Below are 10,000 nucleotides of genomic sequence, written 5' to 3'. Positions count from 1 at the left end.
GGACGGGCTCCATGCGTCCCGGGCATTCCTCCCCCCGGGCATCCGCCGCTCCCTTCCCTGGGCCGACGGCAGGTCAGATTGCCCAGGACGGGCTCCATGGGTCCCGGGCAGTCCTTCCCTGGGTGTCCGGCGCTCCCTTCTCCGGGCCGACGGCATGTCAAAGTGCCCAGGACGGGCTCCATGCGTCCCGGGCAGTCGTCCCCCGGGTCTCCAGGCCGACGGCATGTCAAAGTGCTCAGGACGGGCTCCATGCGTCCCGGGCAGTCGTCCCCCGGGTCTCCAGGCCGACGGCATGTCAAAATGTCCAGGACGGGCTCCATGCGTCCCAGGCAGTCGTCCCCCGGGTCTCCAGGCCGACGGCATGTCAAAGTGCCCAGGACGGGCTCCATGCGTCCCGGGCAGTCGTCCCCCGGGTCTCCAGGCCGACGGCATGTCAAAATGTCCAGGACGGGCTCCATGCGTCCCAGGCAGTCGTCCCCCGGGTCTCCAGGCCGACGGCATGTCAAAGTGCCCAGGACGGGCTCCATGCGTCCCGGGCAGTCGTCGTCCCGGGCGTCCGGGCCTGGGAGCTCCGGTGGTCCTCACCGTGCCTGAGGCCCAGCCGGGGTCCCCGAGCCCTGCCCGGCGTGGGCAGGCAGCAGCCCTACCACGAAGGCTCGGGGTGGGAAGCAGGGAGTCCTTTCGTTCCCGGCCACCTGGTTGCACCTTTCCCCTCGGCCATCTGGTCGCACGCAATGCTATCCAAAAGGGCGACCAGATGGCCAAACCTCCCTGGAAGTCCCTATGAGGTGCCATTTGCCTCCCCGATCCCAGCGAGGGCTCCAGGAGGTCGGGTACTTTTACGCCTTGGGTCCCCTCTGTCAACTCGTGTGCACAGATTACAAGAAAGGGGGGTAATTTTCCTCCGGATTACTAGGGGTAAGGGTATGCCCGGACACCCCTGCAAGGCTGGTGGTTCTCTGCCAGGGGGACCAGATGGGCTATGCCTGGGTAACAACACCCGGGGCTTCCCTCCTCCAGGCCAACGGCATGTCAAAGTGCCCAGGACGGGCTCCATGCGTCCCGGGCAGTCGTCCCCCGGGTCTCCAGGCCAACGGCATGAGCGAGTGCCCAGGTCGGGCTCCATGCGCCCCGGGCAGTCGTCCCCCGGGTCTCCAGGCCAACGGCATGAGCGAGTGCCCAGGTCGGGCTCCATGCTTCCCGGGCAGTCGTCCCCCGGGTCTCAAGGCCGATGGCATGTCAAAGTGCCCAGGATGGGCTCCATGCGTCCCGGGCATTCCTCCCCCCGGGCGTCCGTCGCTCCCTTCTCCGGGCCGACGGCAGGTCAGATTGCCCAGGACGGGCTCCATGGGTCCCGGGCATTCCTCCGCTGGGTGTCCGGCTCTCCCTTCCCCGGGCCAACGGCTTGTCAGAGTGCCCAGGATGGGCTCCACGGGCCCCGGACGTCCGGGGCTCCCTTCCCCAGGCCAACGGCATGCCAGAATGCCCAGGACGGGCTCCACGAGTCCCGGGCGTCCGGGGCTCCCTTCCCTGGGACAACGGCTTGTCAGAGTGCCCAGGACGGGCTCCACGGGTCCCGGGCATCTTGGGCTCCCTTCCCCGGGCCAACGGCATGCCAGAGTGCCCAGGACGGGCTCCACGAGTCCCCGGCGTCCGGGGCTCCCTTCCCCGGGACAACGGCTTGTCAGAGTGCCCAGGACGGGCTCCACGGGTCCCGGGCATCTGGGGCTCCCTTCCCCGTGCCAACGGCATGCCAGAGTGCCCAGGACGGGCTCCACGAGTCCCCCGCGTCCGGGGCTCCCTTCCCCGGGACACCGGCTTGTCAGAGTGCCCATGACGGGCTCCACGGGTCCCGGGTATCTGGGACTCCCTTCCCTGGGCCAACGGCATGCCGGAGTTCCCAGGACAGGCTCCACGGGTCCCGGGCGTCCGGGGCTCCCTTCCCCGGTCCGACGGCTTGTCAGAGTGCCCAGGACGGGCTCCACGGCTCCCGGGCGTCCGGGGTTCCCTTCCCCGGGTCAGCAGAAAGTCAGAGTGCCCAGGACGAGTTCCACGGGTCCCGGGCAGTCCTCCCCCGGGCATCCGGGGCTCCCTTCCCCGGGCCGTCGGCAGGTCAGAGTGCCCAGGACGGGCTCCATGGGTCCCGGGCAGTCCTCCCCCCGGGCGTCCGGGGCTCCCTTCCCCGGGCAGACGGCAGGTCAGAGTGCCCAGGACGGGCTCCACGGGTCCCGGGCAGTCCTCCCCCCGGGCGTCCGGCGCTCCCTTCTCCAGGCCGATGGCAGGTCAGAGTGACCAGGACGGGCTCCACGGGTCCCGGGCAGTCCTCTCCCGGGCGTACGTGGTTGTCCGACAGATTCGGGCAGATGTGCTTTTACGAACCGGATCGGAATCGGCCCAAATAATAATAATATTAATAATCCACATTTGTAAGGCGCACAATCACCCGTAAGGGTCTCTAGGCGCTAGGGGCCGTTGGGAAGATTAAGCAAGCTATTGCCCAGAGTCAAATGGTGCTGGGCTAATCTGCGGCCGGTGCCGGGGATCGAACCCTGATCTCTGGGATGCTCGAGGGTTACTACGCGCTCTACAAAAACCTTAAATAAAAAAATCTCCAGATTCCGGAGTCAGCCGCCCTAGCCGCGGCGCCAGCTATTTCCCAGAGTCACCTGGTGCTGGGCTAATCTGCCGCCGGTGCCGGGGATCGAACCGTGATCTCCAGATTCCGGAGTCAGCCTCCCTAGCCGCGGCGCCAGCTATTTCCCAGAGTCACGTGGTGCTGGGCTAATCTGCGGCCGGTGCCGGGGATCGAACCCTGATCTCTGGGATGCTCGAGGGTTACTACGCGCTCTACAAAAACCTTAAATAAAAAAATCTCCAGATTCCGGAGTCAGCCGCCCTAGCCGCGGCACCAGCTATTTCCCAGAGTCACCTGGTGCTGGGCTAATCTGCCGCCGGTGCCGGGGATCGAACCGTGATCCCCAGATGGGGATATCCCAAAAATCTGGCATGGATACGGCCCGCCAGGACTGGTTTGGGCACCCCTGATATAGAGGCAGTCAACGCGAAATCTGCTGGGTTCGATTCCGATCCGTGTCAGAAGGACCGTAGGGCTTGGGAGTCCGTACAACAGGGGTGCCCAAACCTGTCCTGGCGGGCCGTATCCATGCCAGATTTTTGGGATATCCCCATCTGGTGATCACGGTTCGATCCCCGGCGCCGGCGGCAGATCAGAGTGCCCAGGACGGGGTCCATGTGACCCGGGCAGTCCTATCCCCTGGGTGTACGTGGTTGTCCGACATGTCGGTCGTATTTGCTTTTACGTACCGGATCGGAATCGGCCCCCATAAAATCGTACGTAAAGTATATAGCAAATCAACCTGAAATCTGCTGGGTCAGAAAGGGCTCGATTCCGATCCGTGTCGGAAGGTTAGGAGTCCGTACGAATTTGTCGGGACGGCATGGCAGAGTGCCCGGGATGGGCTCCATGGCTCTTGGGCAGTCGTCCCCCGGGCGTCCGGGGCTCCATCCAGGCCGACGGCATGGCAGAGTGCCCGGGACGGGCTCCATGCGTCCCGGGCATTCGTCCCCCGGGCGTCCGGGGCTCCATCCAGGCCGGCGGCAAGGCAGTGTGCCCGGGTCGGGCTCCATGCGTCCCGGGCATTCGTCCCCCGGGCGCCTGAAACTGCTGGGTCAGAGAGGGCTCGATTCCGATCCGTGTCGTAAGGTTAGGAGTCCGTACGAATTTGTCAGGACGGCATGGCAGAGTGCCCGGGACGGGCTCCATGCGTCCCGGGCATTCGTCCCCCGGGCGTCCGGGGCTACATCCAGGCTGACGGTATGGCAGAGTGCCCGGGTCGGGCTCCATGGTTTTCACGGTGGTCCTCCCCTGGGTGTCAGGGGGCTCCTGGCCGACGGCATGGAAAAGTACCCAGGACGGGCTCCATGCGTCCCGGGCATTTGTCCCCCGGGCGTCCGGGGCTCCATCCAGGCCGACGGCATGGCAGAGTGCCCGGGTCGGGCTCCATGGTTTCCAGGGTGGTCCTCCCCAGGGTGTCGGGGCGCTCCATGCCGAAGGCATGGAAAAGTGCCCAGGACGGGCTCCATGCGTCCCGGGCATTTGTCCCCCGGGCGTCCGGGGCTCCATCCAGGCCGACGGCATGGCAGAGTGCCCGGGTCGGGCTCCATGGCTTTCACGGTGGTCCTCCCCTGGGTGTCTGGGGGCTCCAGGCCGAAGGCATGGAAAAGTGCCCAGGACGGGCTCCATGCGTCCCGGGCACGGGCATGGGGACGGGGACAGGGTCGGGAGAGTCCAGGCGGCTTCACTTCCGTGTCCAGCCATCTGATCGCCCAGATTCCCTCGGCCATCTGCTCGCCCGGATCCCCTCGGGCATCTGGTCGCCCGCAACGCTTTCCTGAGGGGCGACCAGATGGCCGAACTTCCCTGGAAGTCCCGATGAGGTGCCATTCGCCGCCCGGATCCCAGCGAGGGCTCCAGGAGGTTGGGTACATTCGCGCCTTGGGTCCCCTCTGTCACCTCGCGTGCACAGATTACAAGAAAAGGGGGTAATTTTCCTCCGGATTACTAGGGAGAAGGGTACGCCCGGACACCCCTCCGAGGCTGGTGGTTCTCTGCCATGGGGACCAGATGGGCTATGCCTGGGCAACACCTCCCTAGGCCACCCGGGGCTTCCTTCCTCCAGGCCAACTGCATGTCAAATTGCCCAGGACGGGCTCCATGGCTCCTGGGCAGTCGTCCCCCGGGCGTCCGGGGCTCCTTCCAGGCTGACGGCATTGAAAAGTGCCCAGGACGGGCTCCATGCGTCCCGGGCATTCGTCCCCTGGGCGTCCGGGGCTCCATCTTGGCTGACGGTATGGCAGAGTGCCCGGGTCGGGCTCCATGGTTTTCACGGTGGTCCTCCCCTGGGTGTCTGGGGGCTCCAGGCCGAAGGCATGGAAAAGTGCCCAGGACGGGCTCCATGCGTCCCGGGCATTCGTCCCCCCGGGCGTCCGGGGCACCCATCTCCATGAGGCCAACGGCATAGGCAAAGTACCCAGGACGGGCTCCATGGGTCCCGGGCAGACCTCCCCCCGGGCGTCCGGGGGTCCCACCTCCAGGCCGACGGAATGTCAAAGTACCCAGGACGGGCTCCATGGGTCCCGGGCAGCTTCCCCCGGGGCGTCCGGGGCACCCACCTCCAGGCCGACGGCATGTCAAAGTACCCAGGACGGGCTCCACGGGTCCCGGGCATTCCTCCCCCAGGTCGTCCGGGCCCTAGAGCTCCGGTGATCCAACCTGCGCCTGAGGCCCAGCCGGGGTCCAAGAGCCCTGCCTTGCGTGGGCTGGCAGTCAGGAACCCTACCGCGAAGGCTTGGGGTGGATGGGGAGCTGGGAGTCCTTTCGATCCGGGCCATCTGGTCGCCCGCGATGCTTTCCAATGGGGCGACCAGATGGCCGGGCTTCCCTGGAAGTCTCGATGAGGTGCCATTCGCCTCCCGGATCCCAGCTAGGGCTCCATGAGCTCGGGTTCTTTTACGCCTTGGGTCCCCTCTGTCACCTCGCGTGCACGGATTGCAAGAAAGGGGGGTAATTTCCCTCCGGATTACTAGGGGCAGGGTACGCCCGGACACCTCTCCAGGGCTGGTGGTTCTCTGCCCGGGGACCAGATGAGATATGCCTGGGCAACACCTCCCCCGGGCGTCTGGGGGCTCCATTCTCCGGGCCAACGGCATGGCTCAATGCCCAGGACGGGCTCCACGTGTCCCGGACAGACCGCCCCTGGGCGTCCGGGGCACCCATCTCCAGGAGGCCAACGGGATGGCAAAGTACCCGGGAAGGGCTCCACGGGTCCCGGGCAGCCTTCCCCCGGGCGTCCGGGGCTCCCACCTCCAGGCCGACGGCATGTCACACTGCCCAGGACGGGCTCCATGGGCCCCGGACAGACCTCCCCCGGGCGTCCGGGGCACCCATCTCCAGGAGGCCAACAGCGTTGCAAAGTACCCGGAAAGGACTCCACGGGTACCGGGCAGTCCTCCCCCGGGCGTCCGGGGCACCCATCTCCATGAGGCCAACGGCATTGGCAAAGTACCCGGGAGGGGCTCCACGGGTCCCGGGCAGGCCTCCCCCGGGCGTCCAGGGCACCCACCTCCAGGCCGACGGCATGTAAAAGTGCCCAGGACGGGCTCCATGGGTCCCGGGCAGCCCACCCCCGGGCATCTTGGGCACCCATCTCCAGGAGGCCAACGGAGTTGCAAAGTACCCGGGAAGGGCTCCACGGGTACCGGGCAGTCCTCCCCCGGGCGTCCGGGGGGGGCTCCCTTCTCCAGGCCGACGGCATGGTTCAATGCCCAGGACGGGACGTCAAGTGGCCAGGACGGGCTCCATGCGTCCCGGGAATTCGTCCCGGGACGGGGACGGGGACGGGGTGGGGAAGAGTCCAGGCGGCTTCACCTCCATGCCCGGCCATCTGGTCGCCCGGATTCCCTCGGCCATCTGGTCGCCCGGATCCCCTCGGGCATCTGGTCGCCCGCAACGCTTTCCTATGGGGGGGGGACCAGATGGCCGAACTTCCCTGGAAGTCTTAATGAGGTGCCATTCGCCTCCCGGATCCCAGCGAGGGCTCCATGAGGTCGGGTTCTTTCACGCCTTGGGTCCCCTCTGTCACCTCGCGTGCACAGATTGCAAGAAAGGGGGGTAATTTGCCTCCGGATTACTATGGGGCAGGGTATGCCCGGACACCCCTCCAGGTTTGGTGGTTCTCTGCCATGGGGACCAGATGGGATATGCCTGGGCAACACCTCCCTAGGCCACCCGGAGCTTCCTTCCTCCAGGCCAACTGCATGTCAAATTGCCCAGGACGGGCTCCATGGCTCTTGGGCAGTCGTCCCCCGGGCGTCCGGTGCTCCATCCAGGCCGACGGCATGGCAGAGTGCCCGGGACAGGCTCCATGCGTCCCGGGCCTTCGTCCCCCCGGGCGTCCGGGGCTCCATCCAGGCTGACGGCATGGCAGAGTGCCCGGGACGGGCTCCACGGGCCCCGGGCGTCCGGGGCTCCCTTCCCCGGGCCAGCGGCATGTCAGAGTGCCCAGGACGGGCTCCACGGGCCCCGGTCATCCGGGGCACCCTTCCCCGGGCCAGCGGCATGTCAGAGTGCCCAGGACCAGTTCCACGGGTCCCGGGCAGTCCTCCCCCGGGCGTCCGGGGGGGGCTCCCTTCTCCAGGCCAAAGCATTTCAGAGTGCCCAGGACGGGCTCCACGGGTTCCGGGCGTCCAGGTCTCCCTTCCCCGGGCCAACGGCTTGTCAGAGTGCCCAGGACGGGCTCCACGGGCCCCGGGCGTCCGGGGCACCCTTCCCCGGGCCAGCGGCATGTCAGAGTGCCCAGGACGAGTTCCACGGGTCCCGGGCAGTCCTCCCCCCGGGTGTCCGGGGCTCCCTTCCCCGGGCCAAAGCATTTCAGAGTGCCCAGGACGGGCTCCACGGGTCCCGGACGTCCGGGGCTCCCTTCCCCGGGCCAACGGCATACAGGAGTGCCCAGGACGGGCTCCACGGGTCCCGGACGTCCGGGGCTCCCTTCCCCGGGCCAACGGCATACAGGAGTGCCCAGGACGGGCTCCACAGGTCCCGGTCGTCTGGGGCTCCCTTCCCCGGGCCAACGGCTTGTCAGAGTGCCAAGGACGGGCTCCACGGGCCCCGGTCGTCTGGGGTCCCTCCCCCCCGGGCCAACAGCAGGTCAGAGTGCCCAGGACGGGCTCCACGGGTCCCGGGCAGCCCGCCCCCCGGGCGTTCGGGGCACCCATCTCCAGGAGGCCAACGGCATTGCAAAGTACCCGGGAAGGGCTCCACGGGTACCGGGCAGTCCTCCCCCGGGCGTCCGGGGCTCCCTTCTCCAGGCCAACGACATGGTTCAATGCCCAGGACGGGCTCCATGTGTCCCGGACAGACCTCCCCCGGGCGTCCGGGGCACCCATCTCCAGGCCAACGGCATGGCTCAATGCCCAGGACGGGCTCCATGGGTCCGGGGAGGCGTCCCATGCGCCTCCGGGCTTGGGAGCCCCGGCTGGGTCCAGGGGCCCGGGCGGGCCCCCGGGTCGGGTGCTCCGGCCCTGGTCCCTGTCTCCCAGCCTACCGCACTGCCAAGGGCCTAGGAATGGGTTCCGTTGTTCCCGGGGAGCCTACCCTTGCTTGGCTGGGTTCAGGAGCAGTGGCTTGGGCCCCTGAGGGCCCGGGGAGGGCGGCCTCCCCACCCCGGGCTCTGTCCTTGGTCCTGCTGCGTGGCAGGGTGCCCGGGACGGGGTCCGGAGGGACCGGGGAGGCGTCCCATGCACCTCCGGGCTTGGGAGCCCCGGCTGGGTCCAGGGGCCCGGGCGGGCCCCGGGTCGGGTGCTCCGGCCCTGGTCCCTGTCTCCCAGCCTACCGCACTGCCAAGGGCCTAGGAATGGGTTCCGTTGTTCCCGGGGAGCCTCCCCTTGCTTGGCTGGGTTCAGGAGCAGTGGCCAGGGCCCCTGAGGGCCCGGGGAGGGCGGCCTCCCCACCCCGGGCTCTGTCCTTGGTCCTGCTGCGTGGCAGGGTGCCCGGGACGGGGTCCGGAGGGACCGGGGAGGCGTCCCATGCACCTCCGGGCTTGGGAGCCCCGGCTGGGTCCAGGGGCCCGGGCGGGCCCCGGGTCGGGTGCTCCGGCCCTGGGCCCTGTCTCTCAGCCTGCCGCACTGCCAAGGGCCCGGGAAGGGGTTCCGATGTGCCCGGGGAGCCTCCCCTTGCTTGGCTGGGTTCAGGAGCAGTGGCTAGGGCCCCTGAGGGCCCGGGGAGGGCGGCCTCCCCACCCCGGGCTCTGTCCTTGGTCCTGCTGCGTGGCAGGGTGCCCGGGACGGGGTCCGGAGGGACCGGGGAGGCGTCCCATGCGCCTCCGGGCTTGGGAGCCCCGGCTGCGTCCAGGGGCCCGGCCGGGCCCCGGGTCGGGTGCTCCGGCCCTGGGCCCTGTCTCCCAGCCTGCCGCACTGCCAAGGGCCCGGGAAGGGGTTCCGATGTGCCCGGGGAGCCTCCCCTTGCTTGGCTGGGTTCAGGAGCAGTGGCTAGGGCCCCTGAGGGCCCGGGGAGGGCGGCCTCCCCACCCCGGGCTCTGTCCTTGGTCCTGCTGCGTGGCAGGGTGCCCGGGACGGGGTCCGGAGGGACCGGGGAGGCGTCCCAATGCGCCTCCGGGCTTGGGAGCCCCGGCTGGGTCCAGGGGCCCGGGCGGGCCCCGGGTCGGGTGCTCAGGCCCTGGGCCCTGTCTCCCAGCCTGCCGCACTGCCAAGGGCCCGGAAAGGGGTTCCGATGTGCCCGGGGAGCCTCCCCTTGCTTGTCTGTGTTCAGGAGCTCCATCCGGGGCCCCTGAGGGCCCCGGGGAGGGTGGCCTCCCCACCCCGGGCTCCGTCCTGGGTCCTGCCGCGTGGCAGGGTGCCCGGGACGGGGTCCGGAGGGACCGGGGAGGCGTCCCATGCGCCTCCGGGCTTGGGAGCCCCGGCTGCGTCCAGGGGCCCGGCCGGGCCCCGGGTCGGGTGCTCCGGCCCTGGGCCCTGTCTCCCAGCCTGCCGCACTGCCAAGGGCCCGGGAAGGGGTTCCGATGTGCCCGGGGAGCCTCCCCTTGCTTGGCTGGGTTCAGGAGCAGTGGCTAGGGCCCCTGAGGGCCCGGGGAGGGCGGCCTCCCCACCCCGGGCTCTGTCCTTGGTCCTGCTGCGTGGCAGGGTGCCCGGGACGGGGTCCGGAGGGACCGGGGAGGCGTCCCAATGCGCCTCCGGGCTTGGGAGCCCCGGCTGGGTCCAGGGGCCCGGGCGGGCCCCGGGTCGGGTGCTCAGGCCCTGGGCCCTGTCTCCCAGCCTGCCGCACTGCCAAGGGCCCGGAAAGGGGTTCCGATGTGCCCGGGGAGCCTCCCCTTGCTTGTCTGTGTTCAGGAGCTCCATCCGGGGCCCCTGAGGGCCCCGGGGAGGGTGGCCTCCCCACCCCGGGCTCCGTCCTGGGTCCTGCCGC

Source organism: Lissotriton helveticus, chromosome 8 (assembly GCF_964261635.1).
Source record: "Lissotriton helveticus chromosome 8, aLisHel1.1, whole genome shotgun sequence".
In the NCBI taxonomy this organism is placed as follows: Eukaryota; Metazoa; Chordata; class Amphibia; order Caudata; family Salamandridae; genus Lissotriton; species Lissotriton helveticus.
This window is presented reverse-complemented; position numbering follows the sequence as displayed.